The sequence below is a fragment of the Brassica napus genome, unplaced genomic scaffold (assembly GCF_020379485.1).
Source record: "Brassica napus cultivar Da-Ae unplaced genomic scaffold, Da-Ae ScsIHWf_2354;HRSCAF=3039, whole genome shotgun sequence".
In the NCBI taxonomy this organism is placed as follows: Eukaryota; Viridiplantae; Streptophyta; class Magnoliopsida; order Brassicales; family Brassicaceae; genus Brassica; species Brassica napus.
In genome coordinates, this window is record NW_026015714.1 from 13,376 (window position 1) to 38,372 (window position 24,997).

Below are 24,997 nucleotides of genomic sequence, written 5' to 3' on the forward strand. Positions count from 1 at the left end.
AAAATCACTTATTGTCCACATTAGTACTGCCCGCATTTGAAAGTTTTCTTATACGAAACATCGTATGTTTCAGCACCTTGAGCCCATAGTTGTTGCAACTCATATATTAGTGGCTGAAGAAACACATCAAGTGATCTCTTAGGATGCTCTGGTCCGGGAACGAGAATCGAGAGAAACAAAAAACTCTCGTCGCAAGCACAAGTTTGGGGTAGGTTGTATGGTGTAAGAATGACTGGCCATAGAGAATACTGTCTTCCACTCTTGCCAAACGGGCTGAAACCATCAGTACATAATCCAAGGTAGACATTTCTTCTCTCATACCCAAAGTCGGGATACTTTGATTGGAAATGCTTCCACGCTTTTGCATCTGAAGGATGTCTGATCTCACCATCTGTTGAGTGCTCTGCATGCCATTTCATTGGTTGCGCTGTGCGTTCAGACAGATACAGCCTCTGCAACCTTTCCGTCAAAGGCAAATACCACATCCTTTTATATGGTACTGGAACTCTTCCACTCGTATCTTTATAACGAGGCTTCCCACAAAATTTGCATGAAACCCGCTGTTCATCCGCCCTCCAATAAATCATGCAGTTGTCTCTGCATACATCTATTACCTGATACGATAAACCAAGACCAGCTACGAGTTTCTGAACCTCGTAGTATGAGCCAGGAGCTACATTATCTTCGGGTAGAATACCTTTTACATAATCAACAATCGCATCCACACAGTCTTCAGCCAAATTATAATCCGTCTTAATGCCCATCAATCTTGTAGCAGATGATAAAGCTGAATGACCATCTCTGCAACCTTCGTACAATGGTTGCTTTCCAGCATCCAACATATCATAAAATCTCCTAGCTTCGACATTGGGTAAATCTTCCCCTCTAAAATGATCATTTACCATCTGCTCAGTACCTACACCGTAATCTACATCCGTTCTAATTGGATTCTTCTAATCTAACCGCTGGCTGAGGTTCGCTAGTACTACCATGTTCATAATCAGTTTCCCCATGATGATACCAAATTTTGTAACTTCGTGTAAACCCACTCAATATAGATGAGTCCAAACATCCCACTGTTTAATAACTTTTTTATTTTTACAATTAGAACAAGGACATCTTAACATACCTGTTTTTGCTTCCGGTTGTCGGTGAACTAACCCCTTGAATTCGGTTATACCTTGTTGGTATTCTTCCGTAAGCAATCTCGTGTTCGGATCCAAATAAGGTCGATCGATCCAAGAACGAAAATAATTTGAAGAAGACATGTTTTTTATGAATCAAATTCGTGTGTAAGAGAGTGAGAGGGAGGATGAAGATATGGAGTGAATGAAGAGAAGAGGGGTGCTTGTATTTATAGTTGAAATCCTGCCGACAGACCGAGGAAATTCCGACGGAATTCCGATGCAAACGGCTAGTTTCGTCGGAATTTCCTCGGAATTTTTAAAATCTCCCAACGGCTCTCCAACGGTTCTCTAACGTCTATAATATTTCCTCGGAATTCATCGGTTTTTTCTGAGGAATACAATTTTCCTCGGTATTCGTCGGAATATTCCGACGAATGAATTTCCTCGGAATTCCGTCGGTATATTCCGAGGAAATTCCGAGGAAACCAAATTTTGTGTTTCCTCGGAATTTCCTCGGAAGTTCCTCGGTATATTCCGAGGAATTTATTTCCGTCGGAACGTCCGTCAGAATACCGCTGTTTTCTTGTAGTGTGTTACATGTCAGTAAACAATAACTTAAGCTAAATTTCCTTAAACATTTTAAACAAAAATCCAAAATGATACTATTTCAAATAAAGTGATGTAGAATGCATGTTAGTTATGAAAAACTATATTTATTCTATGATCACGCATCCTTATATTCTTCAAATCGAAATCACCTTTAACAAGCAATATAATATTGATATTTCTAAAAGAATTATAGCCACAATTATAAATAAACCTCGTCAACATAAGATTAGGAGTTTCATGTTTTTTTCCAAAGAGAAATATATTATATTCATTTCATACTTTTGATTCAATATACCTTCACAGGCGTAGCACAAACAATATCTCTCAGAGGCATATTTGTAGTGAATGGCGAAAAAACAAATTCAGCTTATATGTGAAATAATGAGCATTAACTTGTCTAAGAGCGTTGTCAATATTTTCTACCATTATGCTTTTACGAGGTAGTATTGTTATGTTGAGATAAGTCCTGGTTGAGATCCTAATAAATTAACACAAACTTCAACTTTTCTTCCTTACATTATTTATAACTTACTAGAAATTAGATATTGAGATAAATGGATAAACTTTGTCGATGATGAGACCAGAAAATTAGATATCGTATCTTGGCGGTTGTCAATGGTGAGTGGTAAATTAAGGTGAGACCAGAAAAATAATTAAAATAACTCGACTAACTGGTTTATTATGTTTGCATTTCTATGTAGATTTAGTTTGATTATTTTGTGAAAATTTTCCAATTAAATTGAATGTAAATTTGGTAGCTGGTACAAGTTTAATGCATGTTATAGCTACATTTTATGATCAAATAAATTAAATGAAACTAGGAGGAATTTTTTAATTATTTGAATACTAGATATTTAAAGTAAATAATTAAATTATTTATATAAAGCTGTTTTCAAATTTTAACCATATGATAAAATTGGCATGGGATTCATACTAAACTTAGAAAGCATATAAGTTATATATATGTTGTTGTATAAAATCGAAATAAGAAATTAAAATGACCAATAACTAATTACAAAGTTCTTCTAGTATTATTATAAATTAATAATCGATATTCAAAACCTAAATGTTATATATAGTTTATAGTAGACAAAAAAAATTTATAGTAGACAACAACCAATGTTTTTATTGTTATGTTAGCAATCAATTCTTAAGCTATTTGTTTTAGAGAGAACTTAAGTTATTTCTTCTTAAACTCTTTCAACAAGAATCCATCGATTTTAGATGATGATATTTATACTTTCCAAATAAAGTGATGTAGAATGCATGCTTGTTATAAAAAATAAATATATACTTTATAATATATCATCCATCATAAAGGAATAACCCATTCGTTGTACTTGTAGCTTATAAGAAGAGTAAGTTAGTAAGTGAAACTAAATTTCTGCATTAGATATTTAGAGAATCGCTTAATTTAAAATAAACAAAAATTTCAGTGAAAAAAAATACTAAAACATGCAATACCAAATATCTGAAATGTGTAAATTGATTTTCTTTTGCTCATTTAATTTCCATAAATATCTAGAGAATACTTTTTTATCAAAAAAAAATCTTGAGAATACTAAATTTTTCGTTTTATTTATATGGGAAATAATTTGTGATTGTCTTATTTTTACATCAATTGTTCTTGTCTTTATTATGATACTTTATAAAATAACTGGAAAATAAAATAATAGAATTTTTGGAGGTAGCTTATAGAATCCTATGCAGAAGCAGATGCGGATGATAGTGTAATAAACGGCAAGCGGGAATGGCAGGGCACGTGAATACATGCAGGAACTGGGTCCTCTTTATTTAATACTATTTCTTTATTTATGTCCCCATTTGTCTTCTAGGTTATATTCATCTGCTTCTCAGGTCCACCTATTTATGTTGCACCTCTCTCTCTTGTCGCTATTGTGTCATCACTTTTCCATTGGATCATGGAATACTATTAGGAGATACGTGCAAAGCCTTGCTTTCGTCTCTTTTTCTTTTTCTTCCTAACGTAGGTTTTACTGTTAATCTACTTTTCAAATACGTCACTTTATCTGCATTTTCATGAATCATTTTTCTCTTTTCTTTGTATACTAGTAAAAGTTACACTGGTTTGGGAGAACTATTCACAAGATGTAGACATGAGTTAACAAAATATAGGTTGACAAATTAAGTAAGAATGAAGGTGATGTAACAATAATTTGTACTGTACTGTCCGCCACCCGGGTTCGAGTCTTGGCCACAACGGATTTAACATCCTTTCCGTTGGGGCGCTGGACCCCTTTCGGGGGATAGTTGGGATTGTGGCTGCCCAGATACCAGAGTTATCAAAAAAAAAAAATAAAAAAAATAATAATAATAAGAGCTCAACCACGATCTCGCCTAGATCGCGGTTTCCATGTTTTCCAGGGTTTGCAAACTTATATTATTATCGTTAAGTCAGAAGAAGTTCTTTTTAACTTAACCGCGAACGTGCTACGCTAATAGCTTACACGTAGATGCAGATGTTTTTGTGCATCTAGTTCAAAATCCGATATAAAGAATGCTTTGTACCATGTTTTTAGTATTAACGTAGGCTGGTTCTAAGCTATAAAATAGGGTAATTAAAAAAGAACCTTCGTAGCTCTGGTAATCCGAAGAAAAGTGAGTGTTATAAGTTAGCTAATTTGCTAATTTGTTTGCGCAAAAGTAAAATGTTGGCTGGTATAAGAGGAGAGGTCCATCACCAAAACGCCTATAAACTATTTTGTGCCTTATTCTAAAGTACCTGGGGGTTACAAATACAGAGCCACTGAAGCCCATATATCATGTTGAGCTTTGAACAAGAACATAGAGAAAACAGATTGGGCCTCTTCTGAAAGCTAATATTATAGCACAGGCTGCGTTTGTGTTATGATATGAAGTTAGGAACACAGGTTTGTATTGTAACTCAATTTTGTTGTGAGTCGTACGAGAAAGTGAGCAACTGTACTCGAGGACGGCGATAAGCATGTTCACGTGATTTACCGGCTTGGAAACGATGGCTGAGAAAGGGTTTGGAAGGACAGTTGCGGTGACTTTTATAAGTACTTTTTTTGTTACTGAATACTTAATTAAAAGAGCTTAAAAGCCCAGTCCAAGAGAGGTTCATTACACAAAAGAGTTCCTGAGAGAAGCTTTTGCTAAAGCAGTCAGTCTCTTCGTTCTTTTCTTTCGAAATATGAAAGAAATCAATTGAAACAAATACATACAAGAGATTGTGGATGTCTTTGATGATCTCCAGCAGTTTTTTTCCTCTGTGTCTATTGATGAGTACTCCAATGAGCGTTAGATTGTCAGAGCAGATCCAGAGATGTGAGATCTTCTGACTTGCAGTCCAATAGCCCTTCCCTGATCGCCAACGCCTCAGCGACCAGCGGTGAGGTGACGAAGTCCTGAATCGAGGTGCCATTCCTTACTACCGTAGCCGGTGCTCCAGTGAGAACCCAAGCAAGTCCCACCCTAAGTCGATTCGCATCCCACGAGGCATCCGTCATGCAAACGGCGATCTGAGGATTGGATTGAGGAAGGTCTCTGGTTTTACTTATCTGAGGAATTGTGTGAGTCTTCTGAGCTTTAACTTTCGATCCTTGTGCTTCGTTCCACTCACGTGCTAAAGATATGCCTTTCATTGCTACATCTTCAGGTTGTGCTCTTTCTCTTTCAAAGATTAGTGAGTTACTGTCTTTCCAAATCGACCAACACACTCACGGTAATATACTGTTCAGTATTCCAGATGGTGGTAGACAGATCGCTGAGCGGAACCGGACCATTGCTGACTTGACGTTATATGTGGCAGCTATGTGAACTGCTTCTTTAAGAGGGATTTTGCTCCAAACCTTTTGCGCAAAAGGACACATGAAGAAGGTATGAATAGGAGACTCAAAACTCTTGCATCTTGGGCATTTCACATCTGAATTAATTTCCCTTCGTTATAGGTTCTCTCCCAAGGACAAGGCGTCTTGAGCTATCGACCAAAGGAACATTCTCATCTTGGGAGAACAGGAGGTTGCCATACATCCTTGATCTAATCGAATTCGTCAGTTGGGTGGTTCACATTGCGATTTTGAGTGGGGTTTACCATAGCATTGTACCCTGATCATGTAGTGTAAACCCCCGACCGGAGAGGTTGCTAAATGAAGCTATCCTCTGCCTCTTTTTGGCTGGGTTTGATGCATTGGATACGCTCAACAAACTCGAGTAAGAATCTTTCAATTCTTGTTTATTCCACTTGAGGTCATCAGTAAGCAAATCAGACACTCATAAGTCTAAAGCTTCTTCTTGAATAGGTCCAAAAGGTTTGATTTGCTCATCAAGGGACATCCAAGAGTCTTTCCACGCCGACGTTGATAAACCGTTGCCTATTGCCTTGCTTAGATTTTCTCAGAGCAAGTTTCTGTCGTGTAGAATTCCTCTCCAACCGTGTGAACAGACTGAAAGTAACTCCACTTCTAGAAAGCTCTGATTATGACAATATTTTCTTTTAGAACCCTTGCAAGGAGGCAATCTGGAACTGTTAAAATTCTCCACGCGATTTAGCTAGGAGAGCTTGATAAAATAGCTGAATGTCCCTGAATCCAAGTCCTCTCTCCCTCCGCTTTTGATTTAGTTAGCCTGTTCCACGCTACCCAACTCATCTTCCTCTTCTTGTCTGGTCCATCCCACCAGAACGAGTCTGGCCCCTTCCTATTCTTTTGCACATACTACCGGTAACTCAAAACATGACATCGTGTAGGTAGGTATGGCACTGAGAACAGCCTTCAACAACGTTAACTTTCCCGCTTTGGAGAGACACTGTGTAGAACCAACTAACAGCTCTTTGGCATATTCTATCAACAATGACTGTGAATAGATCTCGTTTCCTTCTCCCAAAGTGCTCTGGGACACCAAGGTACTTCCCTTCTCCTCCCTATTTTACTATTCCAAGAATTGTTTTTGCTTCTTCCTTCATCTCTGGAAGGGTTTATTAGAAAAAGTGATCGCTGATATGTCTTGCTTATCTGTTGATCTGATGCAACTTCATACTGAGATAGGATCTTCAAAGGACATGACAGAAGGTCAGAGTTGCAGCGCAGAAGAACATTGTGTCGTCCGCAAATAACAAGTGATTAACTCTAGGACAACCTCGCGCAATTTTAATCCTTTGTAGAGTTTCATCTTGTGTTGCATTGTTACATAAACATGATAGAACTTCCCCACATAGGATGAAAATGTATGGGGACAAAGAGTCTCCTTGTCTGATTCCTCTACTAGGTTTGACTAGACCATATACGTGATCGTTGATCAAGTATGAATAGGAAACCGTAGTGATACATTCCATAATCCACATCACCATTTACTGTGAAACTAGTCTTGTTAGTACTTGCTCCACGAAGTTCCACTCAATCCTATCATAGGCTTTATGACATATTTGTCTTAACAGCCATAGAGCAATGTTGTGTAGCTTGTGGTGTCTTTAGGTACCGCAAGACTTCATGAGTGATTAATACATTGTCTGTAATTGATCTTTCTGGGATAAAGGCTGACTGATTTTCAGAGATAATAGGTTTTACAACCTTTTTTAGCCTTAGCGAGAGCAACTTTGAGATGATCTTATAATAAATATTGCAGAGCACTAGAGCAGTTGGTCTGAAGTCTTCTGCTTTTTTTGCCTCCATGTTCTTTGGGATTAGTCTAACATAAATGTGATTTACTGATTTTGCTAGACTCCAGTGGAGAAGAATTGTTGGATCTCTTGGATGATAGCGGAACCCGTGATCTCTCAGTTAGATTAGAAAAAACGCTGAAAATTCGTATGATCCTGGTGCTTTATCAGGATGAATCGCAAAGGTCGCTTCCTTGATCTCCTTATTAGTGGGAATTTTAGTCAACATCTTTGAGATAACAAACTAAGTCCCACATTGTAGAATTAGATAAAAAGTGTCTAATATATAAAAAGGTGTACAACTCTAATTAGTACGAGGCCTTTTGGGATGAAAACCAAAAGTAAATCCATGCGGACCTGCCTTAGGCCCAAAATAGACAATATCGTACTAATCGGAGAATATAGAGTTAGACATGGGATTTAACAATTCCAACACATCTCATTCTGCTTCACCGTAATGCAGGGAACCAGGGTTTCATATACTACTTGAGATCCCTCAGAAGGTATGGATGTAAATAGAGATGAGTAGTAGTTACATATGACCTCTGATATGTGTTCTTCTTCATTGCATGGTAATCCATCTTCATCTTCTAGAATTGTTAACTTGTTTTTTTGTCTTGCGCCCTTTTATAAGTACCTAGCCAATCATATTATACACATACAACTTTCTCGTACGTAGCCTCACAAATACTCACAACAGAACATTTATTTTTTGTTAAATATTATAAACCGTAAAACACACATCTATTTTAATGAAACAAAGTATTAATATTTAACTTATTGACTTTTTAGTACATCCATGTAAGTATATTATATTCCAGTTCCAAATTTATCAGTTACAAGATATGAGCCCGTTGCGTTGCAACGGGTTTTGTGTGATGTTAATTTAATAAAAACCATAAAATAATAAATCATTTTATTATAGTATTATGATTATTTTTTTGCATATGTTGTTTGAGATTTATTTTATTATTAAGTTTTCATACATAAGTTCAAGTTAATATTTGTTTTATAACCATGGTGCATAGATGAGTTGTTATAAAATTTATACTTAGGATCAGAGAAAATATTATACATGAACATTTAAGGTGAACACAATCCAAAATAAGAAATGAAAAGAAAAAAGAAATGAAAGTTAAATACACCAATCGAATCAATGACAATATTATACATGTTCTTATGTACTTATTTCATGTTTATTAAATAAGTTTTAAAATTGTATTTTGCTTGATTTTTTAAAAAAAAAAAAAAATCTATTTCATAAATCTCCTTTTTATGTAAAATAACAAAATAAAACAAAATTAAATTAAACACTCTTTTATAATTTTGTTTAATATTTTAGAAAATGTAAATTATTCTCATGATATAACCTATTATAATTATCTTCTCTTTAGAATTTCAAAAAAAAATTCTTATTAATAATTTTTTTAGTTATTAATAAATATTTTTAAAATTACTATTTTTACAATTCGTATCAATACTAATTTCACACTTCTTTTGTTAATTAAATAATTTTAATATCAAATGAATTTTTACAATTCTCTTTTGGTTAGGACTTAAAAATATTATACAAATTTTTTTTTAAGATTTTTTTTATAGAAAAAGGAAAACAACTATCAAATATTTTTTCTATAGTTTTGTAAGATTTTAGAAAAGGAATTAATATTACATAATCTCTTACATTATATATTTTCTAGGATTTAAAAAATAAAATTCTATCAAATAACTATTTCTAGTTAATATTAACTATTTTAAAAAGTTTCAAATTTGAAAATTTGTTTTATCATTAAATTCTGTAGTAAAAATTACTATTAAATAAAATTTACAATTCTATCTGGTCATGATTTAAAAAAAAGGAAAATTTTTTAATTGGTTAAGATTAGAAAAAAAATTTCTTTTAAAAATTCTTTTATTTAAGATTTTAAGAAAAGAAGAAGTTATTTTCACATAATGGAAGTTTTATTAACACATTCACAATCTAATTTTTTAATTGACACATATCACAATCATATCAGATGAAATATTTGAAGTTATTTTTAGTTTATATTTTTAACAAAATTTATTAAAAAGTAAAGTTAGTTAATTATAAGAAAATAAGATTACTTTTACGTTTTTATTTTATTTAGACTTTTAAAAAGAAAATTAATTATTTTATTTCTTTTAGATTTTATACAACTATTTTATTTTTAATAGAAATTTCTGTTTAATTATTTATATATTTTGTGTTTATACATACAAACACATATTTATCATATTCACACATACTCATGTATGACAATAACATCAAAATTTAAAATTATGCTAGCATCATAAGATGTAATAAGGATAATAAAAGTTAAGTTGTATCAAGATATTAAAAGAAAATACTCAGGTAATACTTTTCATGTAAATGCTATTGTTTTTTGTAAAAATAATATGTGGAAACTTAAACCTAAATATAGATGTGAAATATTTGTAGCTACTTTTTGTCATATTTTTTACATACAATTATCTATTAAAGATGAAAGTTATTTACTTATAAAAAAATAATAAGAGTACTTTTACAAATTTATTTAGTTATGATTTAAAAAGTAATATTATTTATTTTAAAGTTAGTTTTTCTTCATGTTTCTATTAAATAATTCATTGTACTTGTAGGATTTTATAATTTGTTTTTGTTTAACATTTGTTTCTTAAAAAATACTGTTTATCTTTTATAATTCTCTGTCTTTAGTATCTTTTAAAACACATTATAATGAAAATAATAATAACAATAATAATAATAATAAGACTATTAAATAATATTTATAATTAATTTTTAAGAAAAATCGTTTTCATTATTTTAGTATATATATTTTTCATTATAATATAGTTTAATACATATCACATTTTTAAATATATAACTATCATGTGTCACAATCATGTTAATTAGCAATTTGAAAGACCAAGCTTAATATAATCTTTTATAATTATATTTCCATTAAATGTTTATAAAAGAAAATTTATATTAAATAAATTGTTTTCAAATCTATTTTTAGGATTTTGAAAAGGGAAATTTCTCAAACAATTATTACTAAATATTTTTTAAATCGTTTTTACTATTAAATAATTTTTAAAAGTATTTTTTAAAATTAATTTTTATTATCTTATCATATATATTTTTAATTATTATACATTTAAACACATGTCACAATATTGGATGGAAAATTATAATCAAATAATCTTTTGTAATAATCTTTTGATTAGGATTTTTAAAAAAAAGAAATTTTCTATAATACATATAAAAGATTTTTTTAATAAAATTCTTTTTTGTTGATATCTTAATATATATATTTTTAATTATGAGATACATTAACACATGTCACAATCTTAAATATATAATTGCCATGTGTCGCAATCATGTTAATTAGCAACTTTGAAGAACCAAACTTTATTGTTTCCAAATCTATTTTTTAGGATTTTGAAAAGGGAAAATTTCTCAAACAATTACTACTAAATATTTTTTTAAATCATTTTTTACTATTAAATAATTTTTAAAAGTATTTTTTAATTAATTTTTATTATCTTATTATATATATTTTTATTATTATACATTTAAATGCATGTCACAATATTGGAAGGAAAATTATAATCAAATAATCTTTTGTAATAATCTTTTGATTAGGATTTAAAAAAGGAAATTTTCTATAATACATATAATAAGATTTTTTATAAAAATTTTTTGTTAATATCTTAATATATATATTTTTAATTATGAGATACTGGAAGGAAAATTATAATCAAATAATCTTTTGTAATAATCTTTTGATTAGGATTTAAAAAAAAGGAAATTTTCTATAATACATATAATAAGATTTTTTAATAAAATTCGGTTTTGTTAATATCTTAATATATATTTTTTAATTATGAGATACATTAACACATGTCACAATCTTAAATATATAATTGCCATGTGTCGCGATCATGTTAATTAGCAAATTTGAAGAACCAAACTTTATATATAAGATAATTATGAGATAACATTATTGAAAAACAAATTAGGAAAGGGGTTAAGAAACCTAAGTCCTATTTTACTTGATAAAAAAGGTTCAATAGTATATAATTATATATAACAAACTCGGAATGCAATCCCTATTCGGTAGTAACCAGATTGAACACACACTGTATGACTTTTTCCTTCTACTTCTAACAAATCTGCAATAAATCTCTCTATATATAAACACCATCAAAAACATTTTTTAATTTCGTCTCAAACTAAAGAGATCAACAACATGGACATTGAATCCCTTTCACCACCTGTCCATCAAGAATCCAGAAAACAAGCCCTTCTCAGAGAAGAGAGGAGGATGGAGAGCTATCAAATACATCATTGGTTCGTGTGTAACTTTCTTGTTTTCTGATTTCTTAGGGTTTATTTTTATAGAATGTTAATTGATTGAACACGCCATTGGGCTTGTGAAGCAAACGAGTCGTTTGAGAAGCTGGCGTCCATGAGCTTGATAGGGAATCTATCGGTGTATCTCACGACAAAATACAATCTTGGTGGTGTTTTCTTGGTGAACATCATCAACATCTGGTTTGGTTCTTGCAACTTTCTTAGTATCCCAGGTGCTTTTGTCTCTGATGCTTACCTCGGAAGATTCTGGACTCTTCTCCTCGGTTCCATAGCTTCTTTCCTCGTAAATTACCTTCCCATCTCTTCATTTCAAGTAGGCATGTATCTAGACGTGTACAAGCACGATAAACCAAAAACAATGTTATGTAACATATATATGAATTCAATGTTATTGAAATCGCTAGGCGGTAACTAAGCGTTATAGGGAATTAGTGCTTAGGCAGGTGCCTGGTCACCGTAAGACTGATTTTAATAAAATTGTTTTAGAAAATGGTTTCGTTTATGATAGATCTGCCGGTCAATACCAATTTTTGTACCACTACATATGATTTTGAATCATGTACGACCAATGCTGATGGTAAATGTGGAGGCAAATAGTGATTGATCCTTTTTAATTTCACTTGATAGGGGATGGGAGTAATGGCTCTAACCGCGGCTATTCCGCGTTTAAGACCAGAGGCTTGCAACGATCCAACAAATTGTTCAAACCCACCCGCGAAGTGGCATCTCGCGGTTCTATTCTCTAGTCTAGGTTTACTAGCCATCGGGGCAGGAGCAATCAGACCATGCAACATCGCATTTGGAGCAGATCAATTCGATACAGGCACTAAAAGGGCAAAGCGCAGCTTGAAACATTCTTTAACTGGTGGTACTTCTCCTTCACCGTGGCTCTTGTCATTGCATTGACAGGGGTCGTATATATACAGACAACATTAGTTGGGTCATTGGTTTCGTGATCCCCACGGCCTGCCTTGCACTCTCTGTCACCACCTTGTCATCGGCCAACACACTTACATATGTCAAAAGCCTAAGGGCAGTGTGTTCGCAGACATGGTTAAGGTTATTGCCGCGGCTTCTAAGAAACGTAAGCTAAAATCTGGAGAAGGTGTATCATTCTATTTAGGCCCTTCCACTGATGGATCCTCCACCACTTTGATACAAACAGACAAAGGTTTGTAGTCGTGTACATTTAATCATTTTATTTGTTTTCGCGTTTACATGGTTATAGAATCTAAAAAACAATTATTTTGTCAGCTGAATCTAAAAACTTATAATATTCAATACCACTTTTTTAAGAAAAGATATAATTTTGTAAACTGGTTATTAAAATGGTTTTCTCTAAATCATTCCAGGGCTTTTAGTATATTTAGATTTTAGATTTTAGACAAAGCAAAGTTATTAATATAAAATTCATGTTATAATATGTTTTTTACTTTTAATATATTTTCATCTTTAATTATAATTGCGAGACGCAAATATATTGAGAAACATGAACAATCTATTGCTGGTTGACATGTGTTTTTGCAAACCACAAAACTGTTATAAAACATCTCCGAGTCATTCTTATTTTTGTCTTTATAATAGCATCTATGATAAAAAATATTTCAACATTTCACTTTTTTCTCAAATAGAGATTTATATATTTTTTCTTCTATATTAAGAAGATAAATAGGAATCTCTATTTTGACTCTGTATTTTAAAAATTGTTATTTAAAAAATACATTGGAGTAAACTATATTTTTATTATATAATATCACTATTTTAAAAGAAACAAACTAGCAGAATACATCAACGATGTCAAAAATCCGCTAAATTTTGGCAAAAAAAAATTCTGCCAATATTTTTTTGATGCTTTGGTATGACAGATTAGGATTTTTGACAAAGCAGCAGTGATAACTGATCCGAACGAGTTAAACGACGAAGGTAAGACGAAAAACAACTGGAGACTATGCAGTCTCCAGCAGGTGAAGAACCTCAAATGCGTGACCGCTGTTTTACCGGTTTGGGTCACAGGAATCGCGTGCTTCATGCTGACCGACCAACAGAACATCTACGGGATCCTACAAGCGATACAGATGGAAAAACGTTCGGACATAACTTCAACGTTCCAGCAGGATGGATGAATCTTGTCTCAATGATCACTCTCGCCATCTGGATCTCGCTATACGAATGCGTCATCCTACCAATAGCGAGACAAATTACAGGACGTAAGCAACGGTTAACGATGAAACAAAGGATCCAGATAGGTATCGTTATGGGGATAGCTTGCATGATCGTGGCGGGTTTCTTGGAAAAGGACAGAAGAGCGTCTGCTCTAAAGAACGGTTCGTTCGTGTCTCCTGTCTCGATAGTGATGTTGCTTCCTCAGTTCGTGCTTGCGGGTTTAACCGAAGCGTTTTCAGCTGTGGCTTTGATGGAGTTTTTGACGGTTAAGATGCCTGAGCATATGAGAGCCGTCGCTGGAGCTATCTTCTTTTTAAGCTCGTCGGTTGCGAGTTACATATGCACGCTTCTTATAATGTGATTGATAAGGTAACACGTGAGGAAGGGCATTCGTGGTTAGGTGATAAAGACTTGAACAAGAACAGGCTCGAGAACTATTTTTTCATAATAGGAGGCATTCAAGTCGTGAATCTGATCTATTTTAGGTTCTTTGCTTCCAGGTTGTCACTGAGAAGGAGAAGGATAATAGAGATTTTTAGTCTAGTGGTTGATCACAATTTCATCTTTCTTTTACTAGTTTAGAGGGTTACATTTTTGTTTTTATTTGTTTAATCAATTTATCTGTACCGTGGCTTGTTTCCTTTGACATATGTTGAAAGGGTTTTTGGTGTTTTAAAGAGTTTTATAGTTTTGAAATTCTAATGTTATTGGTTTATAGATTCGGTAAAGTTTGGTTTCCATTGCCTTTTTGATGATATTATTCAAATTTTCTATTGTTAAATTTTTTTTATCAATGATTTAGTAATTTTATTGAACTCTAGGATTGTACTAATAATCAATTTAATATGCCTTCGTAAGAGCTAGACTTATTTTTTAGAAAGTGAGTTTTATGTAAAGCCATCTGTATAAGAGCTAAGACTAATTGTTTTGCTATATACCCACTTTCTAATTATGATTCGTGATATTTAGCGTTATGTGTACATGCGAGACAAAGGAGAGAAGGATAACAGGGCATGTTGATTTTGGTTTTAAGAAGCAAATACGTCTGCAGTATTTATTACAAACGAAGAGAAAACTCCATCGTTGTAAACAGTACTGGTGGTAAATATATCACACAGTGTTTGTAAAGCTACGTGCATAATGGCACTTGACTCAACTAATGTCATATGGAAAAATCATAACAAAACTTCATATAATCATAACTGTAGATAATATAATGAATCATGATTTCTAAAAGACTATAATCCAAAGTAGAAAATGTTTTATATGATAAATTACAGTAAGAAAACAAAGTGGGGTCCAGTCTCTTATTGTAGACCGGGCCGGATACTCGGTTCCACGTGCGATTGGGTTTTAACCGGGACCACTATTCTGAGTAAAACCGGTGGACACCTGGTAAGCATCGGATGCACTTCTTTGATAGTTTTTTAATCGAAACGTTCACTTTTGTTTTAAACATTTAAATATGAGAACATCGTACCAACCTGTCTGCTGTTTGGAATTCCTATTTGTGTTTATCGAAAGAGGTTTGATCTTCTCTGATATCTGAATCCTAAGGATAATTAATTAATTTTTTGTTGTTTTTATCGCTAATAATTATCTGTATTGTTGTATGATAATGTGAAATTTTGCGATTCCACATTAAAAGAAAATAAAAAAGCAGACTTTTTAAATATCACGTGAAGAAATCCAATCCCAAAGGCCAAAACTGCTTGCTGTGCATGTTTTCTTGTTTTTTTTCTTTTGAATAGATCCATTTTAGGTTTAGGTTTTATTTTGTTATACCACATTGTCTAAGCACATTTGTTTATTACGGATTTGAATTTTGATTGTAAACATCTAAACCTATCCAAGTTCCACTATCTGGAAGCCTATGCATATATAAAAAATAATGTACGTATAAAATGTAAAATCTTTGTTAACATAGTGTATGTCTAACACATATTGGAGTTTTTTTCTTAAGAATCAGAAATTTTCATCAAACATTTTCAAGAAAATATCACTGGTCCATCAAGGCATACTAAAATTCAATATTCTATAAAGTACATCCAAAACGAGATTTCAATTTGAGTAAAGGCATATTCAAACAGTTACTTTCAAAAGTAAATAGTTTGCGAACTACAAATTAAACATTACACTTTAAGCTTTGTCACATATTAGAAAGTTGTACATTTGAAAACATGTGAGAAATTTGATAACTGTATATACTTTACATGTTTTGATAATATTTCCAAATTTATCGTTCAATTATTTACTAAAATGAATATTATATTTAATCTTCAAAATATCATTTGGTCATGACTCATATGACTATTATACCATTACCATTTGCGTATAGATTAAATGACAGCTAAGTTTGCATAGTCTGTGTTCGTGAAGCATTATTCTCTGGGTTGGGCCGAAATTTCTGATGTTGAACCTATCTTAAGAGCCAATTAGCCAATATTCTATACACCGTTTTGTCAAATAGTCATAGTTTAATTCTTTGATGTTCTACCTTAGATCATCGTAAGAAAGCTTTATGCCGAATGAATAATCCACGGAAAAGGTAGAATTAAAAATTTAGGAGGTGACTCGCGCTAGGTGACCTTGAAAGTGAAAAAAACAGTGAATGCATTGCTCATGACAAGGAAACCAATAGTAAGCAATTAATGAGAAATCATGTCATATGGCTATGAACATAAATTTTGGGACTACAATAACTATCAACGACCAATCAGTAATGATATTAGCGGTTAGGAATATCTGGAATTGATTGAGAAGCATACATGTACAAAATTGCGATTACTAGTATATGGATTTGTTTTTAGCAATGAGACGCGTTAGTAATTAGTACTAGAGATTGACCCGCACGCCCGTGCGGGTGTTAATTTTTACTTTCTTATAAATCGATATTTTATTTTATGATTAGTATTATATATTTTATATGTATCATAATATAATTAATTGCATAAATACTTTTAGATTTCTATACATCATAATCGAACCTGAATCAAATAGAGTAATATGATTACTTTTGGTTATTTGGTTATTTTTAGTTTAATTTGAATTCAACATACCCGAATTGAATCTGTTAATATTCTTACTTTTCATACAAATATCCGTACCGGCGTCAAATACATTAGTTTTTGGATATTTGTAGGTTTGTATATATCAAGACTGAATTCATCTGGACCCGATTCGAAACACACATGAAAATTTATAATACCGAAATGAAGTCTAGTTTCAAAACTCAAAAAGCATGATAACCCACAGAAATAACTCGTAGCTGAATAGTTATCCGAATGTCCATGTCTAACCGATACATAAGTAAATAAAAAAAATTGTTAACCATTTTGAATTCTTATCACAAATAGAGTGGTTTCATTCAAATATGTCGAATTATTATAGTTAATATGTAAATATCCTGACAAAATATTATAGTAAATATAATTAATGAGATAGTTAAAAAGTGAGAAAATGAATGTAAAAGATAAAATAAAAAAATTGAAAACAAATAAGTTTTGTTTTTCATGTCACTATTATATATCATATATATGTCATCATATAATTAATCATATTTTTATGTACCATAATATAAGTAATCATATAATTAATATTATTTTATACATACCATCATAAAATAATCACATATATTATATTTATAAACTTAATATGAAATATAAAAACCATAATTTAAGTTGGTGTTTTTAATTAAGTTATGTATTGTATTTTTCTTATATATAGTGAAAATATTTTTTAAATGGTTATTGGAAAATATTTAGTAAATTTCTTAAAGTATATATATATTTGAATCAATTATTTATATAAATTAATTTTAAATTATTATTTTGATTTGAATTTTGTATAGAAATAATTAAAATTGAGAAAAATGAATGTAAAAGATAAATAAAAATTGAAAACAAATAAATTTTGTTTTGTACTTCTGTAATAAATGATATTAACTTATTTAGTAAATATAATAGATGAAGAGTTAGAATTGATTAACAATATAATAAAAATCTTTTAAAAATCAATTAAGATAAGCAAGTATTTTTCTACTGCTATCCATGTTTCCAAACAATTCTCATTTATACTACTATCCATGTTTCCAAACAATTCTCATTTATACTATTATCCAAGTTTCCAAACAACTCTCAAATGTACTTCATTTTTAATAATATAGATAATCACATATATTATATTTATAAACTTAATATGAAATATAAAAACCATAATTTAAGTTGGTGTTTTTAATTAAGTTATGTATTATTTTTTTTCTTATATATAGTGAAAATTTTTTAAATGGTTATTGGAAAATATTTTAGTAAATTTTCTTAAAGTATATATATATTTGAATCAATTATTTATATAAATTAATTTTAAATTATTATTTTGATTTGAATTTTGTATAGAAATAATTAAAATTGAGAAAATGAATGTAAAGATAAAATAAAATTGAAAACAAATAAATTTTGTTTTGTACTTCTGTAATAAATGATATTAACTTATTTAGTAAATATAATAGATGAAGAGTTAGAATTGATTAAGATAAAATAAAAATTGAAAACAAATAAATTTTGTTTTGTACTTCTGTAATAAATGATATTAACTTATTTAGTAAATCTTTTAAAAAATCAATTAAGATAAGCAAGTATTATTTTCTACTGCTATCCATGTTTCCAAACAATTCTCATTTATACTACTATCCATGTTTCCAAACAATTCTCATTTATACTATTATCCAAGTTTCCAAACAACTCTCAAATGTACTTCAGTTTTAATAATATATATATATCACATGACTAACCATAAAGTACCCATATACATACACACATTCATGTCAATCTATAAATCAGATTCATATCTAATCACGGAAATAAAATAAGCATCGACAAATGTTCCCTAAAACCTCAACCATCATCACATGGAAAAGAAATGATTAATCTATCATCTAAAGTCTAGCTGAGTTATACACACGAGCCCTAACTGTATGGGATGACCCTCAAGCTGATGGTTATAATTTAAATCAAATTAAAACTCCAAAAACATAAAAGGATCAAACACTTTAGCGTGAACAATCATAACATATCTTGTTCACACAACTAAAAGAGCAACAACAGCATATATGTAGATAATGCAGATAACAATAGATTGTTGACCAAAAAAAAAGATAAGACAATAGATTATACAAATAGAGAAGCGAATACGGAACAATACAATACATAAAAAGTAGAGAAATTTATATAATATGATCATACTATTGCACCCGAGTAATTAGCCATCACAGACTGACCTTGCTGTGGCTGCTGTTGCTGCAGCGGTAGAGGCGGCTGCGTCTGCGATAGCGTTTGCGTTCTCTGCCTGTTAACTCTCTTCCTCTTCTTCTCATAGCTAACACACCGCGAGCTTTGGCCTGGAAGTCTCTGACTTCACGGAGGTATAACCTGACGGCGCGTGAGGCGAAGGGTTAGCCTCGGGAGGGCCACCGTTCTCCTCGTAGGCGGCACGGAGGCGGCCGATGAGGGCGTCTAGTGAGCCCCAAGCTTGTCTAAGAGGGCAAGGGCAAGGCGCGGGAGGGTTAGGAGGCCAAAGAAGGCACAGTTTTGGTGGTGAACCTTTGTTTTACCGAATTGGTCGAGGTAGCGGAGGAACTCGAGCACGTGTGCGCGCGCTGCACGAGGGGAGAGAGAGCGGAGGACGGTGGTTCCGGAGGTACTGGCAGAAGGTGTTCCAGTCACGGCGTTTCTGATTCTCGTACCGGCTTGGGGAAGGAGGTGTTAATTGTGCTGAGGTATAGCAGGGGCGTCCCTGAGGAGAGCCATTTGAAACATGGGCCTGGGGCCCCCATTATTAAAAGGCCCCTATTTTAAAAAAAAATATTTGTTTTTTTTGAAACATTAAAAAAATATTTATATGTATTAATAATAAAATCGAACAACAGAATTTAGTGGGACTTACATAAAATAAATCTTTTCTCTTCCCATTTTACAGTTTTCTTAGCTTTTTGTTTGAGAATTAGTTTTTTTTTTCTGTTTGCTTAAAAAAAATTCTTGCTCACGAATTTTAAAATTTCAGTTATGTTAGAAGGGCCCCCATTTTTCATTTGTTTAGAGCCCCACTTTTTCCAGGACCGCCCCTGGGTAATAGGGTTCTTGTTTGCTTGGTGAGAGATCAGTTCCATTGCTTAATCTTGTTTTGAGTTTGGTAAGAAGAGGATGAAATCTGATCTAGGGTTTTGCTTTTCTTATAATGATCGAGATTAGGGTTTTTAGATCATTAATTAAAACCAAACAGAGAGAAAGAGGGACTTAACTGGTTGTCATGGTGAAAATGGTACTATAAAAGGGATAGATTCAACTTTGGCAGATCAAATCAAACAAACAAATATGAACAGAAATGGTGAGGCAAAGGGAGAATAAACTGAAAAAAGGAGAGAGAGAGAAGTGAAGTTTATTGCTGCCTGTAGAAGATGAGAAGATATATAGTGGAAGCTATCAAAAGTGGGATTCTTTTCTCTATTTTATTATTTTCTAGCTTTTCTAATTTAGGAGACGGTGGATTCATAAAATCACACTTGTCTAGACTCAACGAGTGTAATTTCAAGACTGAAGAGCACAAGGTCATTTAAAGAGAGAGGGAGAGAGAGGCTAAGCAGATGAGTACAATATTGTAGAGAGAGAAGAAGAAGAAGGGGGACTGAGTGTTACACAGCGTAGAAAAGAGTAATTTCATTGCCGAAGAGAGAGAAAGAGAGTGTGACCAATGGCAATGGGTCAAGTGGGGAACTTGAAGTTGAACATTGACATGACATGAGGAGGAATAGTCTGTGTTCCTTGCCTGCAATTTGCAGCGACATTTTTCAATGTTTTATTTTAAAAATTACTTTATGCGTTACGTTGCGTTTATATACTTTTGTTTTCGCATTATTCGTGTTCCCTTCCTTCACTTTATTTTTTACTTTAAAAATGACTTCATTAACATATATTATCTTTTCTTTTTCCGGAAATCATGGATTAAACTCAGAATAGTACTTTTTAAGACCTAGTCGTTTCCTAAGATTAAATTCCTGAGTGAGGAAAACAAACACATCAAGTAATTAAACTCGTGTTTTGTTTGCTTCAAGTCGAGTAAAGTTTTTTTTCAACAAAAAAAAGTCTAGTTAAGTTTTTATGTGTACAGCTTCATCACAATGGTAAAAGCATGCCAGTTGAGCAGCGGTATTAGTGATCGTGGCAATAACTCCGACAGTAATTCTAGCACCAAACTATTCAGACCAAGTTTAAAAGATTTTGTCTAAGAAATTTATATCATACAATGTTTGAACTATAATAAAATTGAATAAAACGATCGCTAAAGGGAAGAAGTTTTTTTTTTTTGAAAACTCTAAAGGGAAGAAGTTGAGTCTTCAGATGTTTATTTGAACGCACCGTTTGTCTCTCTTCTACAGGACCTTATCTCGTGTGAATGTTTGTTCAACCTTCATTTTCGTCATAACTGTTTTGTCGTCCCTTCGTTTTCGTCATACTATAGCTGACAGATTAATGTACAAATTCAATTTAACCTAATAAAAACAGCCAGAATCAAGTGTATCTAACAGATGAGTTTTTTTTTTGGAAAATGATATCATCATCCAACACAAGTTTAGCATTTATGAGATTAGAGAGGGAAGATAACAAAAAACATCGAATTATCAATAGATAAAGTACCTAATCATAACAATAATGTGTAGCATCAAACATAGGCGCCTTTTAAAGGAGAGTAGAGCCACACGGAATGGCGCGTGATAAATTACGCGTTTGGAATCCATCATTGTCAGTGGAAAGCAAGAAACAGTAGTTTGATTTGGCACCAACATCACACTTATTGATCTGAATACAATCTCCTTTGATCTCGATTCACTGTATGTGATTTTTTGGCGAATCATATATTTCCAGGTATATATGCTTCTAGACCGTGTGTTTATTGTGGTGTCAACCTATTTAGTTACTTTTTACAAAACCTTAATATATGGACGAGGGCATTCGGTTATTTCCAGTTCAGCTTCGGCTTGAGAAAGAGATACTTCAAATTTGGTTAAAGTTTTAACTACCAACTACAATAAACAAATCAACATGGTCGATTAACTAAAGGTTTAGTGGTTCTACCCCAGCTGGAAGTGCGATTTAAAAAAAGAAAGATGTTAATTATTGCATACATATGGTACGAAAACACTAACCTCACCAATAGACCACTAGATTAAGATGGATTCCACATTCTATATACTTTTAAGCCTCTAACCTCACCAATAGAAGTATTGTATAGTACTTATTTTAGTCCCTAAGAGCATGTCCATCGGAGCTCCTTACGCGGAGGTACTTAAAAAAAGGGAAGAAAATAAATCAAAATTGAAATAAAACAGAGGACCGCTACTTAAATTGGTATTTTTGGGTTTGGTAAGGATCCCTACGTGGCGCGCTACTACTGGACCACACCTTAATGTGTCTCTCTCCTTCGTCGGTCTTTCTCCCCCCCCCCCCCCCCCCCCCCCCGAAATCAGTTTTGTTTCTCTTCATCTTCGAAAGGCGATCTCTCGCGACTGCTTCCATCTCCGTCAATTCGCCGTCGATTCTCCATCTCTTATAACATTTAAAAAAAAAAATTCATTTGCTTCTTTCTTTCCGAGTGTAGAAGAACAAGTTTGAAGCTCTTTTATTTGTTTAAAAAAAAATTATTTTTTAAGTACGCCAATGAGTTCTACCAATGGAGGATGAAAAAATTAAATAGATTCATAGAGGTTCTAAACCTTTCAAATCACTAAATAAAACATTATTTAATTTAAGTACCCATTAGGGGTCCTAATGGATGGAGATGGTCTAACTATCCAACTAGTTTTTGACCTTTTACATAGATTTTACCTTTTCTTGACACCCAATGACCCAAAAAGGAGATTTTACCATTTTCTGTAACCAATCTTTCCCTAAATCACGAAACACATGTATTATATTTTGAGATCTCCATATATGATAATAGAGAGAGAACATCGTAAGGGGGACGGAGTTCCAGCATTTGGAAACGAAAGCCCTATCAGTACCATACTACCATGGATCCATATAGGGTTAAGCTTTTAAGACCTTTTTTTGGTTAACCAAGACTATTTATTCTTTAATATTCATCTAAAACTTCAAAATTGTCGTTCCCATTTGTAGCAAAATACACTTGTTCCATATTTGGCAAAACAGTAGTAGTATCGTCTCTTCACATGCACTTATGATTCCCTTCCTCCCTTCATGTTTCTCTCCCAGGGTGCACTCATCACTTGTTTATAATTTTTTGTCTATTAATTAACTAGCTTACATCTTTTTATGTTAAAGAAATTATCAAAATTTCCCCAGCGAAGGTACACATCCCATACTCTATGCAAACTTGACACTTATGTCCATTATGAGAATGAATTATGTATAAGTACCAATATAGTACTAAATATATATAGCTATAGAAGGAATCATCTATAACCGAAACGATTTTCTTAAAATCTTATCTATACTGTTTAATTATTTTAATCAGTTAAAATTTGTCTAATTTGGTTTAAATTAATTTAAATTAATATAAATTAGTCTAAACGAGTTAATAAAGAATATCAGAGTGAATTGTAACTAATTTAGTTATATCATATTTACTGTATATAAACAGGTGATGGTATTTTTCTCTAATTTTGTTTCTAAGTATAAATTCACACGTTTTCTGATTTTTTATATTTTTATATTTTATCAAAGTAAACTTTTAATTAAACACAACATTTTAAATTATGTAAAATAAAATAAGATACATAATAAATAAACATAAAATTAATAATGCTTAGATTCTGATCACTAGATGTTAGGTCTATCCAAATCGCTTCATCTAGTGATTTCTTTAACAATGATAACATTTCATCTCTTTTCAAAAAAATAAAAATAAATACATTTCATCGTCGTACATTAAAGAATTAAATACACATGTAAGTTTTTTATAAATAATTTAATACACATGTAAGTATATATATACGTGCGTAATGTATATTATAAATTTAAAGAAGTGAAGGAAGCAACGAACTGCGTATGACAGGCGAGAATAGATGTTACGCGCAGGCGTAACAAAACACGACCTATCTGCACGACAATTAAGTAAGGTAGCACAATATTGTTGACAAACAAAAAGGTAAAGAGATATCAAAAGAAACTTGTTAACATCCTATCATTTTCTTAAAGATTCTTTGTTTTTTTTTCAGCTCCACCGTTTCTACAAATTGGTACTATAAGTTACCACTTTTCAAATATTTTTGTGTCATAGTTTGTCCATAAATATGTTTTGGTCTATCAAACTTGTTAATTTAAATCAACACCGAAAAACCTGTCTCTGAATTATTTGTCAGTACATCACACGTTAGTACAACTGTAACGCTTATAGTAGGCATATAGATCATGTACTTGCCATTTAAGGTGTTAAGCTTTGATAGATCATATAGATCATATCAAACATGGTTTTTAAAAACTTTTGATTCTATTAATTTTTTTATTGTATTAATATATTTTTTATGTTTCTTTTTAGTGTAAACACTCTTACCAGAATCCCAATGGACTTGATAAAGGGATCAATCAAAATAACTCAGAAACTCTAACCTTACCCAAACCAAACTCAACCCGTGTAGAAGTTCAACAAATGGAAGACAAAACCATAAAAAGATTCTAGAAGCCACACCATCAAACCCCAAAGAAGAACCGCCGCAAAAAAAATAAAACTCTTGAGCCACCACCACTATCAAAAGCTAAGAAGATATAGACGATATTTTCCAGCCACCAACAACGAGCAGGAACCAAAATGGAGAGAAGCCCCGAACCGGCACCGCCTACAAACCACAACCCGATCTGAGAAAGCAACCTAAGATTGCCACATCATCAACGTTAAAATGAGACTAATCTTACTCTACTCCATGCGACAAAAAGCAGAGAAAGAGGGAGAAAGGACTACTCTCGGAGGAAGGGGAGATGTCGGGAAACTTCCAAAGAGAGGCAAATATATTGTCCCCAAATAGATTTATTTACCGAAAGCTACATCCGACCTCCACCGGCTAGCCTACACGCCATC

General features: G+C 32.3%; 3 pseudogenes; 1 reads left to right on the forward strand and 2 right to left on the reverse strand.

Annotated features, from left to right (window-relative positions):
- Window positions 1-11,624: 11,624 nt before the first annotated feature.
- LOC125600653 lies at window positions 11,625-14,451 on the forward strand (annotated as a pseudogene).
- A 4,614-nt stretch (window positions 14,452-19,065) lies between these two features.
- Window positions 19,066-20,363, reverse strand: LOC125600649 (annotated as a pseudogene).
- Window positions 20,364-20,383: 20 nt separating this feature from the next.
- Window positions 20,384-20,750, reverse strand: LOC125600650 (annotated as a pseudogene).
- Window positions 20,751-24,997: the final 4,247 nt, after the last annotated feature.